At 48.1% G+C, this 26,345-nt stretch overlaps 3 long non-coding RNA genes across 6 annotated transcripts in view; 1 reads left to right on the plus strand and 2 right to left on the minus strand.

Moving 5' to 3' along the window:
* LOC106509907 (uncharacterized) overlaps positions 1–11,834 on the minus strand; it is a 96,339-nt gene extending 84,505 nt beyond the window's left edge. Inside the window, exon 1 of one of the 3 annotated variants that reach the window (XR_002342852.2) lies at positions 10,662–11,834. This is a non-coding gene — a long non-coding RNA (uncharacterized LOC106509907). The remainder of the gene's footprint in view (positions 1–10,661) is intronic. The other 2 variants (XR_014842543.1, XR_002342846.2) reach the window with 2 other exon arrangements.
* On the plus strand, positions 11,338–20,240 carry LOC146404957 (uncharacterized). The gene is made up of 3 exons (XR_014842551.1): positions 11,338–11,528; positions 11,998–12,886; positions 16,167–20,240. It is a non-coding gene; the product is annotated as an uncharacterized LOC146404957 (long non-coding RNA).
* A 2,176-nt stretch (positions 20,241–22,416) lies between these two features.
* Positions 22,417–25,907, minus strand: LOC146404958 (uncharacterized). Of its 2 annotated transcripts, none has more exons than XR_014842545.1 (3): positions 25,718–25,907; positions 24,927–25,114; positions 22,417–23,881 (listed from the first exon to the last, which is right to left on the minus strand). It is a non-coding gene; the product is annotated as an uncharacterized LOC146404958 (long non-coding RNA). The 2 variants fall into 2 exon arrangements; XR_014842546.1 differs by having other exon boundaries at positions 25,677–25,907.
* Between the last annotated feature and the right edge of the window lie 438 nt (positions 25,908–26,345).

Raw genomic sequence — 26,345 nt, forward strand, 5'->3', positions numbered from 1 at the left:
TGTCTTAACCTCTTCCCACTCAAAGTGCTTTCCCAGGAATGCAATTATCACTGTTTTTCTAATGGTCCCACAAGCTATGAGCTTTTTAATGACAAGGGCTGTGACTTGCATCTGTGCTCTCAGTTTAGGAATGTGGGAACATTTTACTGAATAGGTGCACAGCCATATCCAGTTTCTCATGGTCGCTCCCAACCCCAAAGCACAGCTCTAGAATCTGACGGCCCACATTCTTATCCCAGTTTTATCTCTTGCTACCTCTATAACCTTGGCACGCTATTCAACCTCTCTGATATCTCAATTCCTTCATCTGTAAATTGGGGATGATAACAATACCTAATTTTATAAGATTGTTTGGAGACTTAAACTGGATGGCCTATTTTAAATGCTTAGTGTATTTTTGAAACATGGTAGGCAATTAATTATTCTTTTCAACGTATGTTTTCGAATAAGGGAAGGAATAACGCTTACGGTTCTTAGAAACATTTAGTCTACGGGATCCTCTTATTATATCTTCTCCCTACAGAGAGTAACAGCTAGCTTTTGAGAAAATTCACTCTTAAATGATAGTCTCTGCTAAAAGCAAGCACCGATGTGTCAACAAGACTTCACATAATGGCTGGCGTGGGTTCCAATTTCGGATGCTGTGTTCATATATGAAATTTCACAGCCATTAGATTGACATCTTCAGAGAAGCAAACGCAAGTCAGGTGACTCCGTGACTGTATCCCAAGCAGGTAACTGGACCCGTGTTAGGGCAGCCCCTAGAAATCTTTCTCAATACATAGACCTTATATTCCATTCTGTCTTTAAGCTTAAATTTTAAAAAAAGAAATTGGCAAACTTCATCGGAAATAGAGACACAAATCTTTCCAGAATGTGCCAAATAAACTAAAAAATAACAGAAAAAAAATTCATAATGCTTCCAATAATGCATTTTACTTTGGCGTTTACTTTTCCGGTATCACGGCCAGTGGCTGGTTTCTAGGGAGGACAGAGCCACCTCCAACCACTGAAGCGTTTATTTCCATAGCTCCTCTTTGCGGAGCCCCATGCCTGCCAAGCTGCACTGGTGCAATGGACAACTTTTTCATTTCCTTGCAGAAGTCTGCGTTTCTCACTATTACATTTCATTTCATCCCCACCCCCGAGGAACAGCTATAGCATCAGGCCTCGCCTTGGTGAAGAATGCAGAGGACGGAGACTCTGCACTGTCCAATCAGGAAATTTGGAAGAAAGGAAAGCCTGGAAGTGTGGGGAGGCCGGCATTCCAGAGGCGGCTGTCATTTCTGACCTTTCCACGTCACCCTGGAGCCTAGTCAGCATCACGTTATTTCTCTGGTAGGGAAGAAAGCCATCAAGGTGCGACGGCCGCAACCTCACCTTCCTGGGACAGCCCCCACTTCTAATATTCTCTCTGCTTCGCTGCCTGTGTAAAACACTGAAACGTCCTAGAAATGACAGTACCTTATTGTTTATATTTACTGCGTCTCCCAGGCTCTCTTTGCCTCACCAACGTTCCCTGTGTCCTTTGTCAGATAAAGCATCCCCAGTTTTCTCTGAAAAGACTATTAGCGAAGATGGGAATGATGTCCCACAGAAAGTCCTTTAAATGTCAGGGAGACTCAGAGCTAGAAGTGAACCCGAAACCTGGCAAGCTGCCTTCCAGGCCTTCGCTCTCCAAGCGTCTTCGAGGTAAATGGGCCAAAGCCATCTGACAGGTTTCCCCCTCCAGTGCAAATGATGCCTAAAGCCTCTTATTCCATTGCCACATTTTTTTTTTTTTTTTTGGAGGGGCGAGGGGTGGAATGGGAAGAGGAGGCAGGAAATACTACTATCACTTTTCTGTATCAGAGCATCTTATATACAGAAGCCTATTTAATCTTTATCATTTTGAGGTGAATCTGATCATCCCTCTTTTACAAAGAAAAATGAGGCTTAAAACATTTTTAATAACGTCTCTTGGAGTTCCCGCTGTGGCACAATGGGATCAGCGACATCCTGGGAGGGCTGGGACCCAGGTTCAATCCCCAGACCCATACAGTGGGCTAAGGATCCAGCATTGCAGCAGCTGTGGTGTGGATCACAGCTGCGGTTCGGATCTGATCCCTGGCCTGGGAACTCCATACGCAGTGGGGTGAATGAAAAAAAAAGGAAAAAAGAAAGGAAAGAGGAATTTTAGTAACTTTCCCCATATGGTACTGAGCCCCGGCTGCAGGGCTTCAAAGTCCATATCTTTTCCAGGTACTGCCTGCCTGATAACTATGAAAAATCTAAACTTGGAGGATGCGTTTGTCTTTCAGATGAATCAACAGAGGCTCTGGGAGGGCTGGAGACACGGGCACCACCCTGGAGTTCATCAGCGGAGGAGTCAGAACCCAGGTCTCCTAAAACCCAACTCCCACACCCTTCCTCTTGCACCACAGAAGCTCCTCCTCAGAGAACTACTCAGCAGGAAGAATCATCTCATGAAGGTTCACCAAGATCATGAGAAGAAAAAGGCTGCTAATTTGTGGAGGAATATCTTGAGAGGACAGCACCAATGACATGGGAGCAAAGTTTTGCCAATAACCGAATGTCATATATGAAAAGTAAAGAGAGAGACATTAAGATGACAAATAAAAGATGTGTGAATTAAGAGATGCACAAAAAGCAAATGTCAACTAGACGGGCAACGTTAGAGGAGTTTTCTGAGCGTCACTTTCTCTGAATTCTAGCAAAATAACTCCCTGAACCAGAAAACCAGTATCGTGATTGCCTGATAAGATAGTCGAATGGATGGTTTGGGGTGGAAAAAATGAGGTCATTCTGAAGAATTCCATCTGATGTGCAATATTGTGAACCAGAGGTTAATTTCCTGGGTTTTTTTTTTAAACGATTAATCACTTCCATATGGCAACTGGGCAATAAAAAGAGTCCCTTATATAAAACCACCTAAAGGGAAAATACACAGGATGGAAGAATTAGCCAAAAAAATTGTTCAAGCAACAATATGCAAGTGACAAAAGCAAGTTCCTTACAGATGATGGAAATATTTGAACATGGAGAAGTTCCAAGAAGTATTTTCCTTTGCTAAGCTGAACAAAGTGGGAGAATCCGGAGGTTGTGCTCTGTGGAAGCGTATGAATTTTATTTAAATGGATGCCTCATAATTTAGTATGCTGGTGGACATGCTACTTATAATTAATTAATAGCAAATAAGAATGTAGCAAATAAGCCTAGTCCCTGGAGTCCATCGACTTTTGCAGCAGGGTACTTGCCTTTAAAGTGATCATTGGTCGTTAAAGTCCCTGGATTAGGTTTGTTCCAGATGAGCCAAGAGGCATTTATAATTCTTTGCTCTCCAAAAGTAAACCACAATCAAAACTAGGTCACAGATGCTGTTTGAAAATAATGACTAACATCTGCATAGCCCAGTTACGGTTTAAAGAGCAAATTCATGTCCATTATCTCATTTGGTGCACATGAAAATTTGTGAGGCAGATATTATTATTCCCCCATCCAGGCTCAGAGTTTGAACGACTTGGCTAAGGATGCACGACGGGTAAGTGACAGAACTGGGCTCCTTCCGACCCCCGAACTCTGCCCATCCAACACAACCAGAACTGTAACTACCCACAAAATACCTGTGAGTCCAAATTCTATTGCAATGCCATTAACCAGGAGCTACAGTGCTCTGTGCTCATTTATTTGGTTTTGGGGGGAGGGAGGAACTTGGGGGAATACTTATTTATTTATTTATTTATTGTCTTTTTAGGGCCACACCCGAGGCATATGGAGGTTCCCAGGCTAGGGATCTAATCCAAGCTATAGCTGCTGGCCTACACCACAGCCACAGCAATGCCAGATCCGAGCTGCTTCTTCGACCTACAACACAGCTCAGGGCAACGCTGGATCCCTGACCCACTGAGCGAGGCTAGGGATCGAACCCGCCACCTCATGGTTCCTAGTTGGATTCATTTCCACTGCGCATGATGGGAGCTCCGGAATACTCATTTAAAGGTGGAAAAGATGAAGAAATAACATTCTGGGCATTGCAGGAATGCCTCTGCTTGGTGTACAGCCATTCTGAGCTCTTACACTCTTCTGGATAATCTTCTGTTGTCCTCATAGGAATCTAAAGTTAATTATCAGAAAACAAAAATCCCTTTTGTTCAACAGAGTGTTCCATTAGTCTGTGAATTTGGCTGCAATGTTTTTAAGATATTTACAATATAAAAGGGTAAAACCAGAAAGAGTTTAAAACCAGAAAGGTGAATTTGTGAGAAATAATATTCACGAATAACAGCGTCATCACTGCGCAACGATGATCTTTGAGTCTATTGACAGATATTGGCAGGATTCTCTTTTATCCTTCCATTCCTTTCTCATCTTCAGAGCTGATACCCACGGCCAGAAAATGAGAGGTCAATCCTGAATAATTTTGGGTCATTTAGATATATATTTGTGCTTAAATGTTGGAATCTGGGCATGTAAAACTCAGAATTGGGAAAAAAAAAAAAAACCCTCTGTCAAGTAGGGTTCATTAGAACGTTCACGGGGAGAAATAGAAGAGGGCAGGAATTTCTCCAAAAGGGAGGTTCCTTGGTCCTACAATTCCTTTTGGTGAAAGAAAACTAGTTTTGAATCATTTGGTTCCAAGCAGTGTTTGAAAGCAAATCTTTAAGTAAGAGCCCTGAAGAATATAATAGATATGACATGTAATAAGAGGAAACTTTGTTGGAATCCAAAGCAGACTTTTCTTTCCAAGAGTTTCTGCACTTTAAAATCATAGTATAATTTTGTTTACAAAGAAAGAAAGATATTCTGATGAAAAGGAAATAGATTTGATATACACTCCTCAGAAGCAAATATTCCCCAGGCTGTTAAGGCAATAAACTTGAGAGAAAGTGATTTTACATGGAAAAAAAAAAAAAAAAAAAACTCAGAGATGAAGGAACATACAATCAAAGTTGGGTCTAGGCAATATTGGCTTTGAAATAACAAAATCAGTCAAATAACCATGATTTACCCTCTTAATGCCAACAAAACAGTATGGGTGACTCTCCCCCCCTCTATGGCCCCTCCCCACCAAATTATTTCATGGATGTTGGTACCTCTTGGTATGTTCGGGCTGCCATAACTAAATACCACAGACTGGGTGGCTTACACAAGAGAAACTTATTTTCTCACAGGTCTGGAGACCGGAAGTCCAAGATGAAGGTGTTGGCCTCTCTCCTTGGCCTGGCAGGCGGTCTTCTCACTGGTCTTCAATAGTCAACCCTCAGTCTATGTCTCTGTGTCTAAGCTCCACTTCTTCTTTTTTTTTTTTTTTTTTTTTTTTTTTTTGTCTTTTTGTCTTTTCTAGGGCCGCTTCCTGCGGCATATGGAGGTTCCCAGGCTAGGGGTCTAATCGGAGCTGTAGCCACCGGCCTACGCCAGAGCCACAGCAGCGGGGGATCCAAGCCGTGTCTGCGACCTATAGCACAGGTCATGGCAACGCCAGATCCTTAACCCACTGAGCAAGGCCAGGGACCGAACCCGCAACCTCATGGTTCCTAGTCGGATTCGTTAACCACTGCACCACGACGGGAACTCCCTGAGCTCCACTTCTTAGAAGGACGCTAGTGCTCCTGGACGAGACCCACTCTACGGCTTCATTCTACCTTCCTGACCTCTTTCAAGGTCCTGTCTCCAAATGCAGCCACGTGCTGAGGCCCTGGGGTGTGGGGACCCACACCCTCACTTCAGCATGTGACTCTGGAGCCTGTAACACTCCATCCACCCTCTGCTCCCACAGAACGCGTGTTCTCCTCACAGACAGCACGCGTTCAGCCCATCCTGGCGGCCCCCAAACTCTTAACCCATCCGAGCAGCAGGTCTAAGTTCAGCATTACATCTAAATATAAGTCAGGTATGAGTGAGACTCAAGGTAAGATGCATCCTGAGGCAAAATTCTCCTCCTGCTGGGAATCCGTGGACACAGACAAGCGATCTGCTCCCAAAACACGAAGGCAGCGAGACACGCAGAGCAGAGACAGCCCCACTGCAGGTGGGCAAATTCGGGAAGAAGACAGGGGTGACGGCTACCAAGCAAGCCCGAACCCAGCAAGGCAAATCCCATTCAATTTCAAGGCTTGAGAGCCCCCCCTTCAGGCTCCACTCTCAAGCCTCTCGCCCTGCCCCCAAGGCCCTGGGCACCAGCTCCACCTACAGGACCGGAGGGAAGCGGCCCATCGCCACCCCCTGGCCAGCCTCTAGCCTGTGATGACAGCCCTGCCAACCCTGGGACGGTCTTCTGGGACATTCTTCTCTTTTCTTGAAAAATAATGCATGCTCGCAGCCAGAGACTCCACCGCTCCGTCCCGTAATGCCTCAGGCGTCCAACAGCCTCCCTTCATTTTGTCCTGTCTCCGCCCCCGCCTTCTGCCCGCCCCGGCATCATTTTTGCTGAAATGGTTAATTGGATCCAGCAGTCACACCTGTCATTTCTTTAAAATCGAATGACTGTACAGCCACACCCTTGAGGTTCTCTCCAGATCGCGCGTTCTCATGTTTCACAGGATTGACGGGGCTGAGACCCTCCGGCTCTCCCAGTTCTGGGGCCTTTGGGCTTAGCAATTCCATCCTCAGTTCATCCCTCCCTGCTCACGTTTTACTGTCAGCAGCGGGGAGAAACCAGGCTGTAGCTTCAACACGGTGCTTAGAGTTCTCCTCCGCTAAACATCCACGTTCTGCCTTCCCTCCAACACTGGACCCCGCTCGGCCAAGGGCCCTGTCTAATGATGAGGCTCACCTCCCGCAGGTTCCAGTAGCCTGCTCCTCCCTTCCATCTGTGATCCCACCGCCCATGTTTGTGTCTCTAGGAATCATCTCCCCAAGGCAATCTCCGCTTTTCCAAGCACCTCAACTCTCCCAGCCTCCAGCCCCTACCCATTTCTAGGACCACCGGCGCAGTGGTGGGTATTTGTTAAGCAACCTCCATGTCACAGCACAGTCTACAGTCATCAAGATTCTCCGGAGAAATCGAACCAACAGGACGTATAAAACACGGAGAGAGGTTTATTTTGAGGAAGCGGCTGATGTGACCAGAGGCCTGGCAAGTCCAAGATCTGCAGGGAGGCTGGCAGGCCAGGAGACCCGAAAGAGAGCTGCAGCTTGAGCCTCAGAGGGGGCCTGCTGGTGGGGTCTCCTCTTCTTCGGGGGAGAGCGGTCTTTTTCTCTAAAGGCCTTCAAACAATTGGATGAGGTCCAGCCCGTCCTGAAGGGTAACCTGCCTTATTCAAAGGCGATTGAGAATAAGCATTAACCTCAACTAAAAAACATTTTCACATAACATTTCACATATTTCATCAAAAATATCAGTTAACCAGGGAGTTCCCATCGTGGCTCAGCGATAACAAATCTGACTAGGATCCATGAGGATGTGGGTTCAATCCCTGGCCTCGCTCAGTGGGTTAAGGATCTCGTGTTGCCATGAGCTATGGTGTAGGTTGCAGACATGGCTCGGATCTGGTGTTGCTGTGGCTGTGGCGTAGGCCGGCGGCTATAGATCCAATTCCAATTCGACCCCTAGCCTCAGAGCCTCCATACGCCGTGGGTGCAGCCCTAAAAAGACAGAAAAAAACAAAAAAGAAAGAAAGAAAAGAACAGGTAACCAAATATCTAAGGACTGTAGACTACCAAGCTGACATACAAAATTAATCCTGACATGGAGTTCCCACATGGCTCTGTGGATTAAGGATCTGGTGTTGTCACTACTATGGCTCTGGTTACTATGGCAGTGGAGGGGGTTCGATCCTTGGCCTGGGAACTTCTGCATGCCATGGGCATGGCCAAAAAAAAAAAAAATTAACCCTGACAGTGGCACCAAGTAATATAGGTCCTAACCCTCATCCTGAAATCATTCTAAGGGCCAGAGGCGAACTTGAGCATATAAATGAGAAAAAAGCAAGGCACCCTGATAAGAGTCCTGAATTTGGAGTCAATAGAGGTATGTTCCCTGCTTGATTGGCTATATGATAGATATATTTGCTGTTGGCTTTTTTAATTTATGAAATGGGATTAAAATTAATAACCCCCTCATCAGGGATCAGACTTGATGATCAAATATGGAACACTTTGAAATATTAGTTATTAGTGATAATATTAATTACCAGGAAACTACTGCCTCACTCTTTAAATGGATAAATACAAAGTCTGGAAGGCAACAAATTCGAGTGTCTACCTTGGTCAATAGCAGGACGCCAAGTAGGTGGCTGGATGTCATCTTTCTTTTTTTTCTTTTTCTTTTTTAATTGAAGTGTAGTTAGTTGATTTACAGTGTTGTGCCAACTTCTGCTGTACAGCAACGTGGCCCAGTCATTCACAGACATACACGTTCCCTTTCTTATATTATCTCCTACCCCAAGAGACTGGATGGAGTAGGGTGGCATCTTTCCTGGTCTTACCCCTCTCTAGAGCCCAAACTTATCACTGTGGACATGGAAGTCTGGCAGCAGCGAAGGCTTTCTTAAAGCTACCAAGTGAGCAGAAGCACATGTCGAGTCCTTCTTTGCTAGTGACGTTGCTTCTGTTCTTCTGATGACAGTGTGACTGACTCCACTGACAGGCAGCAAGGGCTGAAAAAGGTGGTCTCCAGCTCAAGGATTCTATACAAGACAATCAAAGTCACATACGTGGAAAGAGAGACCATCACGGTTAGCAAAAGTCTCTTTGTAAGCAAGGGGGAAGTGTTCCCTGCTCCATAGCGTGAAATAATAAGAGCAATTAACGCTGTCTTCTGAGGTCAGTGAGATGGGGATATGGCCAGGGCCTTTTTGCAGTTTTAACCCTCTGGGAAACTAGGTACCAGCTGCCTCGCACTGGGTTCTCTTCCTATACGTTGTCTCTCGTTTAGCCTTCCCTCAAATCCCGCAGCATAGAACCTACCCGGACAAGGGAACAGCTATGGGGGTTGCCAACAACTTGGAGATCAAAGAAATAAAGTTAATAGCAGGGTTAATCATAGTATGGAAGACACTAGATCAGAGGTGGGAGGTTGAAAGAAAATTGGGGGGAAAATGTATAGGATGGCTTGTAAGCCAAGCTGTTCATAATTGGAGACAGTACTATAGTTAAAGTTAAGTGGGGGGCACTGGGGGGGTGCAGTTGGTCATTCTTAGCAGTGGAGGGAGAGTCACAGAGTGGTGCCCATACCAGTAACGACGGGGGACACGGGATCCAGGTCTAGGGGTTCAGAGTGTCCAGCTTCTGTGTCAAATGTGGCTCCATCATGAAAATGGATGGAAGAGGGAGTTCCCATTGTGGCTCAGTGGTTAACAAATCTGACTAGGAACCATGAGGTTGCGGGTTCGGTCCCTGGCCTTGCTCAGTGGGTTAAAGGATCCAGCGTTGCCGTGAGCTGTGGTGTAGGTCGCAGACTCGGCTCGGATCCCACGTTGCTATGGCTGTGGTGTAGGCCGGCAGCTACAGCTCCGATTCGACGCCTAGCGTGGGAACCTCCATATGCCACGGGAGCGGCACTAGAAAGGGCAAAAAGCCAAAAAAAAGAAAAAAAGAAAATGAATGGAAGAGCCTCTAGAGCCCAAGGCCATGGGACATTAAATCACATAACTACCTAATCATCTGAATGCGTTTTCATTAAGGAACCTTCCAATTATAATTTACTATCCCATGTAACCTGCCTACAAGAAGCGAAGGTGCCACTTGGGTTTGGGTCATTGCAAGTGTTTTGGCCATTGTGCCAGATGTGACTCCCATTCTCATTCAGTACACTGACATTGGGGTTTTTACATCAGCCTTTATGAGTTTGGTTAATGTGAGACTGTCCCGAGAGATGGAGCACAATCTTGGTGAACTGACGCAGGAACAAGGCTAAAAGTCATGCCGTGAATGATGGAAACTGTGCCTCAACACCCCCTTGTGAAAGTGAAACCTCTTAGCAGACACGACAACATGTTCTGCTTAGTATTCTTGTATATACAGTCCTATTTGAAATTTCAGCACTATTACCTAATTATCTTTCTTGAGCCTGAGTTTCCTTTTCTGCAAAATAGCGACATGCTTTTTAGAAATTAAATAAAACCATGTACATTAAGTAGATAGTGAAGGCTGTGAACACAGATACTGGACTGTAGGAACTCAGTGTCAACCCTCTTTTCTTCTGGCCCCACGAAGGCATTTTCCTGGAAGGTGAGATCAGGGAATACTATAATTAAAGTTGAGTTCTATCCCAGAACTCTCATTCCTCTAAGCCAAAAGTTCTCCACATCCTGGAGTTCCTGTATGGTTCAACGGTTAATGAACCTGACTAGTACCCATGAGGATGCAGGTTCAATCCCATGCTCAGTGGGTTAAGGATCCAGCGTTGCCATGAGCTGTGGTGTAGGCTGGTGCAGGTCACAGATTCAGTTTAGATCCCGCGTTGCTGTGGCTGTGGTGTAGGCTGGTGGCTACAGCTCCAATTCGACCCCTAGCCTGGGAACCTTCATATGCTGTAGGTGTGGCCCTGAAAAAGACAAAAAGACCAAAAAAGAAAGAAAAAAAAAAAGTTCTCTACAGCCTAAGCTATGCTGCTTCTTCCAACCACACTTGCCTCTGTTAGAACCCCTCCTCTATCCAAAGTGCCCCAAATCAGAAATACAAGAAAGAGCAGGGGACAGTTAACGACCAGCAGCACTTACCAGCTTACCAAACACAGAAGAGTCAGAGCAGTGTGGGTCCCGAGACTAAGGAAGCTGCCTCCAAAGCTAATCTTAAGAACTTCATGGATGCCTGGATGCCCAGGGACTTGCCAATGACGTTGCTGGGTCTGGGAGAAATCCACTAGTCCCCAACAGAAATCCTCCAGCTCCAGGAAGAGGACTCCACACAGTGGCCAGGCTGGAGGCACGTGGCCTGGGGACAGTGGTAGCTGCAAACAGCATGGGCTCAAAGGTGCCCCCAGCTCTGCGGGCCACAGGAGGCGTTCCTGTCCTCTGGGTCATCTGCTCAGTAACATTGCTCTTATAACAGTACTGCCACTCTGGGCAACTGTGGAGGTGAGGACAGAGACATAGTGAGAAGCAAAAAAAACATTCAAGGCCTCTTCCTCCCAGGGTCTAGGTCTTGACCTCCAAGTTGGCCAGGTTGACGGGATGGCAGTCCTGGAAGCGTGCCGGCTGGGACACGGATGAACTCCTCCTTCCCTTCTTGAATGTTTCAAGATGGATCTTTAGAGCAACAAACTCAAGTGAAGATGAACGGGCGGAGGGAGACACGGAGCCAAATCTCACCCCAACAGGAACCGGGCAGCAGAGCACGGAGCAGCCCAGAGAGCCCGGCTGGGAGGGCTGCCGAGACGGCCGACAGAGCAGCAGCGGAAAGAGTGAGGCTTCCCTGGCAGGAACTGCTTCCCTTCACCTCCTGGAGAGAGAGCTGCAGTTCCTGGAATAGAGGCCAAATCTCCCTGGGTCCAAGGTCACAGACACCTCTGTCCAACTTTGCTTCCGTTTACAGACAAGGAAATAAGGACGCTGACGCCGTGAGGATGAAATGGAGATGATCCAAGGGTGAGTTTGGGCCAAGAAAGTTCTTTCCAGATCTGGTCTCGGAGTTTGGGGTTTCTCCACGGGTTTACTCCATGTTCTCGATGAAAAAAGGCCTGGAGATGGGAGGGGTGGAGAACTAGAGACAGAGCGGTGAGAAGGCAAGGCTCTGTCCAAGACAGCAAGCGCGGAGTCAGACCTCACGGGCTTCAGAGGAGCCCCCGATGGCTGTGTGACCTTAGGCAGTCACCTCACCCTCCGGGCTTCAGTCTCCTGTTGGGCAAAAGTAAGCCTGACATTCTCTCTCACGCAGAGTTGCCGTGCAGACTCAACGCGATGGCATATGCAAAGGTGCACAGCACAGCCTTGCTACAGAGTCGGCACAAGCCAAATGTTAGTTTCCTTCCTTTCCAAATTACCTTTTTAGAATTTTTGAACGCATTCACGCCAAAAAAGCCCTGCTGAGACGGGTGTCTTCAATTATACTTTACAGAGAATATGAAACATATGGGAGGAAGATATTGATCCCAAGCTGCCAGAATTATTTTTGTGGAAGGAAAATTCCGAATCACTCCAGATCTGCACTATACTCTTAGCTGCAGGTGTGCCTTTGACACCATTAACTTGAATAGATTCATGGTGACATAAATAGAATTGCGGGAGCTACTTCATTCAGGTTGGAGCCGTGAGTGGCACCATCTCCAGCAGAATCACTCCACTGGGTACGTTCGTATCAACACATTGGAAAATGTCAGACGGAGAAGAGGAAGTTTGCTCTCTGAGATATGAACACCTGGTGTGAGAAATTCGAACAGAAAGGTGATGGAGAGAAAGAGACTAATTCTCATTCTTTCCACATAATATATTCAAGCCACACTGAGCCAAGCAATCGAGCTTCCTTTTAATTTTTTTCTTTGGTACATATTCAACGCCCTTTTGCAATAACCTGTGGGGCATATTTGCATTGAAATAGAAAATGTCTTAGATATGCATGGGTTAAAAAGCATTAAAACCCTCATCACATGAAAGCCCACCTGCTTGGAGGTGGGTGTGACACCTCTAAGGGACTGTGACGTCACAACGGCATCAGAAGGAGAACATCAGTGTTTGACTTTTTACCGGACGCCTGACGCAGTGCTTGGCCACTCACACACCTGAACTTCACGGCTGGCAAGGTCAGAGCTGCCATCTCCTTTTAGAGATAAGGAACTTGAACACAATGAGAGTCACTCGTAAATGACGAGTCAGATCAGAGCCCAAAGCTGTCTGAGTCTGAAGCCTCGCCTTGCCCACCGTCCCACGCTACCTGCCCAAGGACCTCAGAGAGGCTTTAATTCATGCTCTCCCTCGCTTGATGGCTGACGGATTCCCAGCCCAGGGAGGTGAGGTGGCATGGTTTTAGGTCAAACTGCGGACTCATCCTGAAAGCTGAGGCAGAACCCTGCTCCTCTGGGGCAGCAACAGCCCCTTCTCCGCTGTGTCTCCCTAGTTAGAAAGGTCCCTGGACATGGCTTGGCAAACCCGCTCTCCCCTGAGAGCCCAGCTCAGTAGACAGAAGCCCCATTCTCCCACATGCGTCTCTCCTTGACGCCTCCCTCTGTCACCTCCTCCCTCTGACACGCCAGCATGACCGGTCAGCTCTCCCTTCAGAGAGCCCCCGGTTCCCCCATCCCCACCGCAAGGCCACCACCCTGCCCCAAGCCCCGAGCAGCAGCCTGACTGCCGTAGCCTCTCAACTCCTCGCTCTGCCTCTGTTCTTCACTCCCAATGCTCGGTCCTCCGCACGGCAGCTCCAAGGGCACCCCCTTCTCTCACGCGCTCATTCATTCATCCTGCAGAGACGTGTGGGTGCTCACCGTGTGCACTGTTTCAAGTGACAATTCAGGAGTGATAAAATAGGCTAGCATCCCGAACCACAGCAAGTGGGGGAGACAGGCAACTAACAAGATAAACATGTAAAATGGACAATAAGTGCATTGTGAGAATTTCCAGGGAAAAAATAAAGTAGGGAAGGCAACTGAGGGTCTAGACGGGGTGAGCAGTGGGGCTTCCCTACGAAGGTGGCCTGGCTGTGAACACCTGGAGGAGGTGAGGAGCGAGCGTGTCTGGGAGAAGGATACTCTGCTTTGGGCTGAGGGAACACAGCACACAGTCCTAAGACAGGTAACAGGAACGGCCTTTGTGGGGAGCCCTGGGTGCCAGGTTCCCATCTGCTGAGCAGACCCTTCTAGTGGGTTTGTTTGTTGTTTTGTTTTGTTTTGTTTTGAAGGGCCCCACACGCAGCATATGGAAGTTCCCAGGCTAGGGGTTGAGTCAGAGCTGCAGCTGCCGGCCTACATCACAGCCACAGCAACACTGGATCTTTAACCCACTGGAATCAAAGCCACATCCTTATGGACACCAGTCGGGTTCATAGCCCGCTGAGCCACAGCGGGAACTCCTGCATTTATTGACGTCTAATGCTCAGAAATCAACAACCCTCAAAATACCCTCAATTTTTAAAAGAGGAAATCAAGGTCTGGTAAAGTCGAGAGTCACATCCAAGGTCACAGAGATGCAAAAGTGTCCGCTTGCACTGGGCTCCAGCTGCCTGCCTGTTGCCCTGGGTTTGTGCCACTCTGCTAAGTCAGGACATTTCTTCAGTGAAAGCTTCTTAGCTGCAAAGTCAGCCACAGAATGAATGATGACCGCAGCTCTGAATCAGAAGGAGCTGCTCCGAGCAAGCCCCGAGCTCAGACCAAAATCTCGGCCTGGACCACGGCCAAGGTGGGGTTCTGTGCCCCAACGAAGCTGAGACACGTGGAGCCCAACTTCCAGGGACCTCAGTTTCCCCACATGAAGTGACGCGGGACGTCACCAACCGGCCTCTGGCTCAGAGGGGCCCTTAGAGGCCACGCAGTCCAACATCCATATTTCTAGTGGGTCAGACAGTGCCAAGGAGGGGCATGATGGGCCCTGAGGTCGCGTGGGTCACAGGCAGAGCTAGGACTCAGCTCAGAGCTCTGCCTCTCTCCATGGAGCCTGGCAGTTACTGTGTCCTGGCTTTGAGGCATCAAAGTGCAGAAAGTGAATGAAGACTCGGGCAGGGGTTCCAGCAGAACCCGAAGGGCCCTGCCACACGCTGGCATGATGCCTGGTCCCTCCTCACTCTGAGGAGGAGTGGGCTGAATGACTCCCAGAATAGCATGTCCACACTCTAATTCCTGGACCACTTAGAGAACACTTTGCCAGGCAGAAGAGTGAGTATCACTTTAGATGGCAAAAGATGTGATTAAGTTTGGGATCTTGAGAGGAGGCGCTCATCCTGGATTATCCTGGTGGGTCCTACACCCAGTCACATGTCTCCTTATAAGAGAAACAGAGGGAATTTCACAATGGGGGGGGGGGGCACGTGACGATGGAGGCAGAGATCGGAGCAATGGGGCCAGGAGCCAAGGATGCTTGAGGCCACCACAAACTGGAAGACACAGGGAATGGATTCTCCCCTCAGACTTCCAGATGGAGCATAGTCCTGTCTACACCTCAATTTCCGTTTCGGCTCAGTGAAACTGACTTCAGACTTCTAGACTCCAAAAAGGCGAGAGAACACGTTTCTGTCATTTTAAGCCACTGAGTTTGCGGTAACGTGTTACAACAGCCCAAGAAAACTGCTAGCTTCTTCGTGTCCTCAAGGTCTCCTGCCTGAGTCTCTGTGCCCCTGACCTGATGGTCTCAGACTCCCACCCCGCCCTACACGCACCCCGCTTCCTGCCCGTTCGACTCTACCTTCAGCTCAGACCCCCTTCAGCTCACACTTTCTCCTCATCCTTCCCGGCTCTTCTAGTCTCTAGAACGTTCCTTCCTATAAGTTCCCCTTCAGAGCAGCGCCCCCGCCCCCCAACCCCCCGCCTGCCAGAGACAACAACGGGCTGAAGCCTCTTCCAGCAGCACCACGAATCCTCATGAAGGGCCATAATGATCTCTATCGTGCTGGAACCACCACGGTCTGTCGGCCACCCCAGAAGTGGCGATGATGGGTGGCGACCTGGCTGCCCTCCCCAGCTGCCATCGACACTGCTGCATTTTTTGTTTTGTTTTGTGTTTTGCTTTTTAGGGCTGCACCTGCAGCATAGGGAAGTTCCCAGGCTAGGGGTCGAATCAGGGCTATAGGTGTCAGCCTACACCACAGCCACAGCAACTCGGGATCCCAGCCGCGTCTGCAACCTACACCACAGCTCACAGCCATGCCAGATCCTTAACCCACTGAGCAAGGCCAGGGATCGAACCCATATCCTCATGGATACTAATCAGTTCATAACCTACTGGGCCTCAATGGGAATTCCCCTGAGCTGAGTTTTTTGAATGAAGGAAAGTGGGAAGGAATTACTCGTGAAAAGAATCTGGGCTTGGTCAGGGTGAGGTCTGCAGTCCCCTTTCTTAGGAAGGAGGCACTCCCATTAGCAGGGGCCCTCTGTCCATGCAAGCCAGCCCAGGAGGGACCCGGAGAGGCCCCTATGCGGAGAAAACATAGGACATCCAACAAATTTTGAGTCAGATAAACAACAAATAAATATGTCCCTTGCCATATTTTGCGCACAGTTATACTAAAAATGTATTCATTTTTCTTATCCTAAAATTCAGTTTTTTACCTGGGTGTCCTATATTTTTATTTGCTAAACCCAGCAACCCTCGACCTGGCCTGGGCCTCCCGCTGGATGGCTCTTGACAGTGCTCTCTGCTTGTGACATCACCGCCTACCTGTCCAGGCCATTGGGGCTGTCCTTGGACAGAAACCAAGTAGTCTGCAGTGTTTTGGGTCCAGCCAGGATTCTAGGCACCTCAAGCAGGCATGCTCTTGTCCTGAAATGCAGCCAGAGCAAGAGAACTCAGTTGTCGAAGTTGCAGCCGTGGGGACCAGGAGACACAGAAGACGCCTGGGAAAAGCTGCAAGACACTCGGGCAGCGTATTCAATGAAGCCCACACATGCTCCGCCAGCCGCTGCCAGGACAGAGCTGAGAAACACGCAGCCTCTGTCCTGAGGGAAGCAGCGAGGATGCTCCAGAATTTTCCACCCTAATTACTCTGGAATCACCCCAGCCGCTGCCTCCTTGTCTCCGCACCTCCTCCCAACGCTTGAAATCAGCTGCTAATTCCTGACCGTCCCCCCACCCATAGCATCCCCATGCCAGTCAGCACTTGTCCTCCGCTGGCCTCCGCATCCTGCCCTCATCACCTCCACCTTGGCCCGAGGCCCTCTAGAAATGTGTTCCCTTTCAGGTCGCACGCGTTTCTGGCTCTGCAGCCTCACAGCTGGATGCAGCAGCTCTGATCGCTGCTGTGGACCCACTTCCCTCCGCCTGCCTAATCAAGACCAGACCGTGGCCGGGCACTTAGAAACCCTGAGGTCTGCATATTCCTGCGCGCGCACACACACACACACACACACACACACACACACACACACGCCACCAGCCCACACCAAGCACCCAGTGCGGCAAGCACAAGGGAAGATGAGCTGTTTCTAGAAGTTTGGATTCCTTCCTCCTGCTCATCTGTCTTGGGAATCTGGGGCACTGAAAACTGAGAAGGGAAAAGCTTTGGCTAAGCCTCCAGTAAACAACTTAGCTCGGCAGGGCTTAGGGGGCTCCGCGCGCGCCCAGGGATGTTTCTGCACTTCCTCTCCAACAACTAAGGTTCCACGGTTTTGATCCTACCAGGGTGAGCCGGTGTCCAGCAGGGGACAGCCCCCAGGACAGCATGGGGACAGCCCCCAGGACAGCATGGGGCTGGGTGTCAAAGCCGAGCAATCCAAGCCCAGAGCTGGTGCTTTCCGTTTCTCTTCTCTGCAGAGCCTTTGGCGACCATCGAGAGCGATCTCTGTGTACAAGGGAGGACCAGAGAGAGGAATCCACATTCTGCTTCTCAAGGCTACAGCTCTACATCTCCTCTCTCTCTGAGGTGACATTAAAACCCTGCAGACTCCACTGCTTCCTGGGGTTCCCTCCACACCCGTGTCCTCCAACTGCTGTCCGGCACAAAGCCCAGATCTCTCTGGTTTAAGCCAGCAATGGTTGACGGGGTGTTCATTTCAGTCCAAGGAGCTCTGCTCCATGCAGCATTCAGGGACCCAGAATCCTTCTTCTTTTTTTTTTTTTTTTTTTTAAAGCTGCACCTGGGGCACATGGAAGTTCCTAGGTCAGGAGTCGAATCTGAGCTGCAGCTGCCAGCCTACGCCCCAGCCATGGCAACACCAGATCCAAGCCACATCTGCAAACTACACAGCAGCTTATGGCAATGCTGGATCCTTAACCCACTGAGCGAGGCCAGGGATCAAATGTGCATCCTCAGAGAGACAATGTCAGATCCTCGACCTGCTGAGCCACAGTGGGAACTCTGACCCAGATGTGTTTCATCTTGTGGCTCCAACCCTTCCGAGGTCCTTGGAATTCTTTCCATGGTAAATGAAATGGGGAGCACACAGGCAGGGTTTTTACGAGCCAGGCCTGCACATGGTGCATGCAGGTAACGCTGTCAGGTGCCTCCCCGGCCCCCCACCAAGGCTGAAGGATGGATTTCCTGCTGCCGGAGCTGCTGGCAGACCATCTGCAGTGGGCAGCCCCCTCGGGAACTGCCCTGAGCTGAAGGGAGTTATTTCCTTATGAGGGCAGCACAGGAGCATAAATGCCCAGCTCCATCACCCCCCAACCTGGAACAAATCTGAAGAGCCACGCCAGTTTCAGCCTTCGCCTGTCCTGCTTCTGTCCCTTCCCTTCGGTTGGTCCTAACATCAAGAGGACTCGCAGATAAAGTTCTGGCCTGCTCATCTCCATTTCAGAGCCTGCTTCCCAGGATCCCGAAAGGCGTATACGCACAACACTTCCACTCACACTGCCTCAGCCCACACTCAGACCGGTGACGAAAGAGCCTGGGGAGCATGGTCTCGGGGCGCCAGGTACCGGGGAGAGGGCAGTGCCGACCAGCCCCATCAGCATCTCCACAAGGAACTGCCCTCCTCTGTAGACCCAACACTTCCACCCAGCGGGGAGCCCTGCTGTATGACGGGTGCATTTGAAAGTAGAAGTGGAGGATATATTTGAACTTGAGAGCCTGACTGCAAAACGCTGGGCTTAGAATCAGGACATGCCCTTCTACTCTCTAGGATCAATAAAATGTCATGTCTCTTCCTTATTCTATAAACTCCATTCCCAAGTCCATAAAACGTGGCCAAGAATATTAGAATAGATGGAAAAGCGGTGAGATTAGTATGAGAATCTATGCAAAGTCAACTCCTCTAAGATCCGGCAAGGAAAAATTCCTCTCCTGGTGCTACTTGGGTCCAAGTCTGTCTTCTGGCGATGGCCTGATCCATGTAAAACACTGGCCGCTTTGACTATAAATCTGTGGGCTGGGACCCTCAGACAGGACATCCTACTGAGAGCGGACCACATAGAAATGCCTTAGCGAGCTGGAGAATTCAATATCATCACTGTATTATTTTCTCTCTAACACAACTCTGAAAATGTTTTCCTTTGGTATTAAACCACTTGATCTTGACTCCAAATTCCGTGGCCTCCACCGCCCTGAAGTTGTGTGGTTTGCATGAATTGGATCAGGATCTGATACTGGGATCTGGCGTTGAGTTGGAGTGGGCCTTTGAAGGCCGAATGAGACTTGGCTGGCTGGAGCTGAAGGTTCTTCCAGGCTTTGGTCGTCCCATTAATGGCACAGCTCTTGTGGAAAGAGGTTAGCTGGGCAGAACCGATTGGCAGGAGGCTGAGACGGCTTCCTCCTCGCCTCATGATCTGAAACCAAACCAGCATTAATGTACGATATAATCAGAACACTAAGAGGCTCTCCGAACTGAATCCAACCTGTACAACACCCAGGAAGGAACGCTGGGATGACAGAGGGCTCCACGTAAACCCTCCCTAATACTCAGCTGAGGTCCCTGAGCCCAGTCCTGGGACACAGGACAGGAGTCACTGGAGGATGGTATGGTTGTATTCATAGCAGTGACCATGACCCAGGGGTTCGGGAACAAGAGCGCCAGCAATGAAGTTTCTGCCTGCAACTTCTGCCAGCCAAGAGATTCTGGCTTGCTACTTCTTAGCTGAGTGAAAGTCTGCCAGTTGGTAATCTAACCTCTCTGTGACTGAGTAGCCCCATCTCTTAAGTGGAGATGAAAAAGGGAGGCACATCCGGGTACGGCTACCGTGAACCACCACATCATCTTGCGAATGTGGGGATGAGACCAAAGAAATCCAGGAAGCTCTTAAAAAGCAGCTGAAGTTCAGGAGCCAGGCAATGAAGTTAGTGAGACGAGCAGGGCCCTGGGGGGCTCCTGAGCACAAAAGGCCCCATTTCTTGTTTTTAGGGAATAAGCTTCAGTCTCCATGACCTTCCCTGAGTTCCAAGGGCAGGTTCAAACTGCTCAGGGGAAGGAGGGGATGCAGAGACGAGGGAGGAGCAGTCATGAAACAATAGTGCAGCCTTGGGTTTCTCTTCAAGGAATATCCATACCGATGTCTTTGAGCTCTGCAGAACCAAGACCCCTAACAAAGGAAAAGGAGAGGAGGACCGCCAGAACCAGTCCTGGGACCACTGAGTTGAAGAACAATGAAAGCTTGCATCTACCCTGATCCTTATCTGTGGCCCGACTTTTTATTCCTAAACTATAAAACCGCTTCCTAATCCGCTCCCAAGGTGGCCTCCTTAGCCTGGCAAAGCAATAAAGCTATTCTCTCTTTCACCCAAAACTCTGTTTCCACATTTCTATTCAGCACCAGTGGACAGAGGCCGACTTTCGTCAACAGTGATAATTATCACAAAAGGTGTCTTCATGTGCTTACTGATGTGCTCCTTGGTGACTTAACTGCCCCAGATCTATTCCAGCCCCTGGAGGTGGAGACATCATTCCTAGCCCACCACCGCCACAATCCACTTGGGGAACAGTGAAAGCAGAGAAGAGGGTTGGGCTCTAAATAGCTGGAGGTGATGGGACAACACAGATGTGAGCCCCTACACTAAGCTTCAGACCTGGTACCGCCGCGTGGTTTTAGCCCACAAAGAACTAGGATGGCCGATGGGGAAAACACACGAGCCCGGGTCCCTGTGTGAAAGCAGAGGAGACGGGAGGTGGAGTTTGAATGGGCTGCAGGGTAAGGCTGCTCAATGAGGCTCAGAACTACAGACCCAGATCCTGGGGGTTCCCTCTGCTTCCACCACCCGCCCTCTGATTCTGGGACAAGAATACTAGACTCTCAAGACTGGGAGGCACCTTCAAGGTCGAAGCATGGTGTCTTGGGTAGGATTTAAAGTAATATTTTGGTTTTGAAACCAAGGTCTCCCATGTACAAAGTTGTAAAACTTTGGAAACAAGAGTAATAATACTCTCAACAAAACCCGCTGTGACAATTACATTAGACAACGTCAGGTTATTTTTCTTTTTAACCACCTGATTCCACACCACAGAGGGTGATGAGCATCTATGAACAGGCATGATACAGCAAGAAAAATAGATCAAAAATAAATAGGGGAAAACGTGAATAAGAAGGAAAGAGAAAAGGCAAGGGAAAGGTCAGTCCACATGACTGCGTTCCGTAGGATCCTGGACGAGAGCTAAGCCATAGTTTTTGCTCTGAGCTTCCTAGTAGCCAAGGCAGAGAAAGAAACCTGGGCATTTACAAGATGAATGCTGTCTATAAGGTAAAAATTTGCCTGCTGTCCACAAAGCATTTGTTATAAAGCTCTTAGATTCTATTAAAAATACTTGCATCCACTCAGAGCTCCTGCCTCTCCATGACCTATCATCACCACCACCACCAGCAGCCTCACCGTTATCACCATCATTATCACCACCATTATCATCTTACACAGTGTTTTACAAAGCAAATATGAGCTCAATTTCATGACCATGATCAGAACGTTTTAATAAAACAGAATAAAATTAAACAAAATGGAACAAAGTAGAAGTTAAATTTGTGAAACATGTGTTTCAATTTACATATACACAAAGAAAGAGAGAGAGGAAGAGCCAGATCCTTAGACTGGATTCTGTTCTCCCCAGAATTCTTATGTTGAAGCCCTAACTCCCAAGGTGACCGTATCTGGAGATAGGGCCATTAGGAGCTAATTAAGGTTAAATGAAGCCATAAGGGTGGCACCCTGCTCCATGAGAATTAGTCCTTCTGAGAAGAGACACCAGAGAGTTCTCTCTCCATTATGTGAGGACACAGTGAGAAGGTGGCTGTCTGCAAGCCACAAAGAGAGCTTTCACCTGAAACCAACCCTGCTGCCCCTTGATCTTGGACTTCCCAGCTCCTGAAACTATATGCTAATAAATCCCTGTGTAAGCCACCCAGTCATGGTATTTTGCTATGGCAGCCTGAGCTGACTAAGACAGTTGTAGTACAAAGGACATTATTTGTCATGGATCCTGTTCATAGCATCTTGGAAAGTACTGACTGGATCAACCCATCGCTTGACCACCCTTGACTCTCCTGACTAACAGTCATCCACGTGGACACCGACCTTCAAGCCAACGAGAGAGTATCAAAGCTCACTCTATCATTGAATCTCTCAGACTGTTAGAAAACAAAACAAACAAAAAGAACTCTTCCTTTGAGCTGAAATCCGTCTCACTGGAATTTCCACTCACAAAAAAAAAAAAAGGAGATCCCACTGTGGCTCGGTGGTTAATGAATCCGACTAGGAACCACAAGGTTGCGGGTTCGATCCCTGGCCTTGTTCAGTGGGCCAAGGATCTGGCATTGCCATGAGCTGTGGGGCTCGAATCCTGCGTTGCTGTGGCTGTGGCGTAGGCTGGCAGCTACAGCTCCGATTGCACCCCTAGCCTGGGAACCTCCATATGCTGCGGGAGCAGCCCTAGAAAAGGCAAAAAGACAAAAAAAAAAAAAAAAAACAAACACATTCTGAAGCAAACTTATTTTCCATTCATTTATGTTTATGTTTTATTTGGATTCTCTGAGGGACTTTCTCTGAGCAGAGCTCTAGCCTAGACCCTGGCAGAGTGAAGGAGAAACAGATATGCACAGGGCACAGTGCTTGCCACCAACAAAACTTGGGGTTTCATGGTGAAAAGACATGAATGCACTGCTAGCACGTTCGAGAGCCACAGAGATGAGCCAAAGCCTCGCTGCAGAAGGGACCACTGCATGACCAGTGGAAGTAATCCTGTATCTGGAGAAAAGTGGGGGGATTCAGGAAGACATTCTTCTCCATGAATTAGAAGAGGAAAACTAGGGAAAAGCAGACAACTAACAACCAACAATTTGGGTTGTTTCTGAGTCTACTTAAATTAACATAGTCAGATGACTGTCCATGGCCCTTAAGACCCTAGCCTTGGTCCTTAATGAGGAAAAGCAGACCACTGGCCAGCTCTGACCAGAAACCCATGTGAACTAATCAACTATGACCAGGGACAGGGTCATGACCGAATATGGCAGCTCCTGTGGGAGCCATACAGCTGGAGGGGAATGTTAGACAAACAACAGGTGCCACACAGGAGTGCCAGCTGAGGAGTTAAACTTCGGAAGGAAGTGGGAGTCAGGGCATGATGGCAGGTAGCTGAGCATTTAATAGACAGTCCCAGGGGAGAAAAGGGAGTGAAGTGGAGTGATTCAAAAACCACAGGGTTTGAACTTGGGCCTGAGTTTAAAATCTGCCATCTCGTCACTGCGTGACCTTGGGTAAGTTATTAACCTCCCTGATGCTCAATTTTCTTAAACATTAAAAAGGAAAAAAGAGTATACCTAACTTTAACCCTGATCCTTCACTTTCTTATCTGTTAATAGAAAAAAATATACATAGTACCAAACATGGAGGATGCTAAGGAGAATTTAAAGACACAATAGGCAAAGCACCTGACACATGACTGGTCTCATCTAAATAGTGGTCATTACTCTTGCTCCTCTCGGTGACCCCTGAAGACATAAGTAGAACCAATGCCTGGAAGTCACAGGATAAAGCTTTCTGTTTGATGAGCATTTAGTCAGCGGAAGCGGCTGTCTTCTACAGGGCCAATTCCCACTTGGAACGAGGCAGAAGGGTGTAGGGGAAAGACAGTCAGGATTCATTCAGAAGGTCTTGCCCCCGCTTCCTAGCTGGGTCTTCCACAGGAACCTTCCTCCTCTCACCCTCCAGTTACTACCCTCCCTCCTTCCCCGCCTCCAAGGCAACCAACACCAAGGCTCTTCTCGCCATAAGTTAGTCTTGCCTCGTTTTGAACTTCGCCGACGTGGAATCATACAGTTTGTAATCTTTTGAGCTTGGCGTCTTTTACTCAGCATGTAGTTTCTGAGATGTTATTGTCTGAAGGTGTAGTTTATTCTCAAAACATTTTTGTCATTATTTTCCGGTTCCGCTGGCGAGTTGTCACCTTGAAACAAAATGGCTATCAGAAAAAACCTTCCAAATGGCTGAGCTTCGATGACTGCACCAAATGATGGCTATGGTTCAAAAAACCCACTAGTTTGGTATTTTGAATCACAAGATGATTCACTGAGTTGCCCTAGAGCATAAGACATAAAATGTGCACATCCTTTCTAGCAAATGAAATAAACTGAGCAGTAGGAGCCAACAGCTAAAATCAAAGCAGGCATATCAAAACCTTAGGGGACTCCAAGGAGAAAGATTCGATTAGAATGAGGAGAGACGGTGTCGAGCCTAAGCAAATAGGTAAATAAAGAACAGAAATTGCCCGTAGAGTCACTGGAGGTGTTAGAAGTGGCAGGCGTGACACACCATGGAAAGAAGAGAGATATTGACATGATACAGGGCTGGCATTAAGCCTTTGGTCCCCTGCCCATTAACCGTATGATCCTGAGCAAGTTACTTCCCTTCTCTGAGTCTCAAGTGCTTTAGCCACAAAATTGAAATAGTACCTACCTCTTAGGCTTGGTTTAAAGATAAAATTCAACTAAACGATAGTGTGAAATAGAAAGCAGATGTTTGTGTTCTTAAGAAATGAAGAAAATGCCACCCCGTATCCCTGGTACCAAATTAGCTTGATTTTTATGTTTCTGTGTAAAGGGTACCATGAGCTTTTTGAGGGCAAAATATGAACCTTATTTATCTGAGGGTCCCAAGCGCTTAGCATTTCATACAAGAAATGTATGTTGATTTGAGGCTTGTGGATCATGAGGCAAGATGTGTGGTTGTGCTTGTGCTAATGTGTTTGGAAGGGAGACAGTGACACCAATACATGTTAGTGCTCCTGTTATATCCGCCCCTATGTCAGTCACTCTGCAGATGGGAATGGACCTGGATTGTTCTATCATTCAATTTTTATAATAATTCCTTGAAACAGTTTTGCAGACCCCAAACCAAAACTCGGAAAGGTTAAGGTCATCCATCCAGTTAGTTTAGGATCAAAACTGGGATCAGGTCCATCTATCTCCAGAGGCTGGGTGCCTTCCACTCACCATTGTTTCTCACTGTTTCTCACCATCTTCTCTGCTCGTTCATGGATTCAGTTACTCCCTCATTCATTCATCAGATCAATCCATCGGCAAATGTTTATGAGGCATTCACCACGTGCCAACTGTCTCCTAGGCAGGTGCAATATGCTGACAAAAGAGAGATGAAGGCTCTACCTCATGAAGATTATATCCTAGTTGGGAGAGGGTAGTAAATAAATAAATAAAATCCAGTGATTGATCTATGCAACATATCAATAGAGAAATATAATTCAGAGGCAGGAGCCTTCCTGCAGAGGTGACATTTGAGCTGAGGCCTGAAAAAATATCCTAAGTGGTTCCAGGTGACATCCTCCTGCCCTGCCACATACCCTTTCTCAGAAACTGGATCACAAAAGTATCCTAAGGCATCCAAAGGCCTCCCATGGGGACCAGTTTTGAAAGCTGGATTTACAGGAAGATCCCAGCCTGCCTTCCTGCCAAAGTCCTGTCAGCACTTGCATGGTCTCCTCAGATGCCTGCTTTCCTCTCCGCCTGGGCTGGCTGTCCCCACCCAAGGGGGCAAAGGCTACTGGAGGTGGGTGATTCGGAGGAATGTTCCAAGCATCCTTCACACAGCCACTGGCTCCTGTGGTTCCCCCTCTGTGGGAACCTGTGGCCTGGGTTCTTTTCTCTTCCTCCTCCTCTCTGTCCGGGCAGGGAAAAAACTACAGCGACAGAGGATTTACCTCCCCCCAAGCACCGCTCTTTACATACTTCTCTGAAAATGCCTTTAGTGACGAGACCGCTGCACATACCTTTGCTTTATGCGGGGGCGCCATCTTGCACGTGGTCGGAGAGAAGGCGGTTGATGCTTCCTCTACAGGAGTGTTCATTTGTAGACGAAGAGTTTGGCCCATCACAGAGACAGCACTCCGCTACTGAAATGCTGTGCAATATTAGGCTGTAAAAGAGAACACCTGGGCCCAAACAGGGAGATGAGAGCATCTGGTAAAGGAGAAACAACATCAAGTTTGACATCAGACAGACCTGGCTTCTCAACCTACTTCATGACAACAGTGTGATTTTTAAGGAATCAATTTCTCCAAGCCTCTATGTCCCCATCTGAAAAACAAGGTTGATACCTAGAGAGGTTTAAAGTAGTAAAGGAAAAGGGTTGGCCCTGGCCCAAGCGTACCTTGTGAAAAATGTGTCCAAAGAAAGACAGTCATCAGTACCTTGGAAATTTACTGTAAGCGAATGCCTGGCCATCAGTTTTGTGATAATAATGACATGATTTTTCAGCCCATCTCTCAGGATACAATCCCACCGATCAAGCTCACTAGAGTGATGAAAAACCAGAATTTCAACTTTTTAAATGATGAGGATTGGAATTGGGATTAAAAAAAGAAAAACCTCAAGTCATATCAGCATGACTACCACTTT

The sequence above is a fragment of the Sus scrofa genome, chromosome 3, assembly GCF_054392235.1.
Source record: "Sus scrofa isolate SSC_HxYL_T2T_F1_AM1 chromosome 3, Sscrofa_HxYL_maternal_Yorkshire_Landrace_v2.0, whole genome shotgun sequence".
Classification (NCBI taxonomy): domain Eukaryota; kingdom Metazoa; phylum Chordata; class Mammalia; order Artiodactyla; family Suidae; genus Sus; species Sus scrofa.